Source organism: Stegastes partitus, unplaced genomic scaffold (assembly GCF_000690725.1).
Source record: "Stegastes partitus isolate 25-593 unplaced genomic scaffold, Stegastes_partitus-1.0.2 Scaffold706, whole genome shotgun sequence".
In the NCBI taxonomy this organism is placed as follows: domain Eukaryota; kingdom Metazoa; phylum Chordata; class Actinopteri; family Pomacentridae; genus Stegastes; species Stegastes partitus.
The window spans coordinates 246,991-248,265 of NW_007578437.1; the positions used below are offsets into that span (position 1 = coordinate 246,991).

Consider the following 1,275-nt stretch of genomic DNA (forward strand, 5'->3'; position numbering starts at 1 on the left):
TTTTTCTTAGAAAGAGTTTTGGGTTGTTTTGAGGTTCAGCAGCAGGACACCATATGCTCAGCAGCTCCTCACAGATGCAGATATGGGCAGGTCTATTTCAGGGGCACCAAGGACAAATTAATCTGTCTCAGACTACCCGACGATGCCACACAGAGCTCCCCCTCTCCAAGTTGTCGCCGCGGCCTCTTGATTTGTCTCATCTGGAGCCCTTGGACCAGTTCCAGCTGCAACACCAAATCACTAAATCAATCCAATCAGCCGATCTGCTGTTGAGCACCGCTCTGCTGCATATGTCCCCCCCCTCCTCTTCAATTCCCTCCTTTCTTCAACCCTGCCTCCCACTCTCTTTGTCTAAATCCTTCCCTGCTGAAAAAAGGAGCAAGAAAAGTCAAAAATAGAAACCTCGAGCCTTCTTTCTCTCAAGGGCTGTGAAAATCTAATCAAGACAGAGGAGCTAATGTTCGGCCTGCTGTAATTTTGCCTTATTTCACTGATGAAGAGCTGCTTCCTGACAGTCACCTTTTGTCTTTTCTCTTGTTAGGCAGTGTTTACGCTTTCATTTTTTTCTTCTCCCTCAATTTCTCTCCATTTGACTCGGTTTGAGAATGAAAGTGCCATTTGTAAACTAAGTGAGTATAATGCAAACAACTTCAAGGACCCGCTGACTGAATTAAACATATGCGAATACAATAGGAAACTTTCTGCAAAACAAATTGGAGAGCTTTAATCCTTTGCATCTGCTGTTGTTGTGGTGGTGGGGAAAAAAAACAACAAAAAAAACAACGTTACTGGAAACAGTTAACAGAAAACTCAGCCTTGTAGTTTTCAGAATTATTTAGGAGGTTATGGTTGCGTGCCGCATCATCAACTCAGCAGGTTTTCCTCCTACATAAGCTTTAATTATGCAAAAGAAATCAAATCAAGTCACAAAGCGATCTTACAGTTAAAAGTTGATTGCTGGCAAGTCTGCTCGTCCCTCTGACACACACACACACACACACACACACGCTTCCTGGAGTGAAAACAAAAGGTTTAATCAAAAAAAGCACTGTTATCCTGCGCCTTGCGAGGCCGTTTTATTCGAGCAGTAATCGGCCCTCCCTGACTGATAATCGCTGTGATTGAAGGAGAAGATTTAGATTTTTGGTTCAGAGGGCCTCTGGGGTGGGTTTGTGATGGACAGACAGGTAAGGAAATGTCAGAGGGACGTACAGCGTTGGATTTGAGAGAAAGACTTGAATAGAAATGAACAGCTGTTTGAAATAATTGTTGCTG

The 1,275-nt window shown here is 43.5% G+C and overlaps 1 protein-coding gene across 1 annotated transcript in view; it reads left to right on the forward strand.

Annotated features, from left to right (window-relative positions):
- The window catches only part of cntn3a.1 (contactin 3a, tandem duplicate 1), a 78,044-nt gene that overhangs the window by 10,277 nt on the left and 66,492 nt on the right, over window positions 1–1,275 (forward strand). The window lies entirely within an intron of this gene.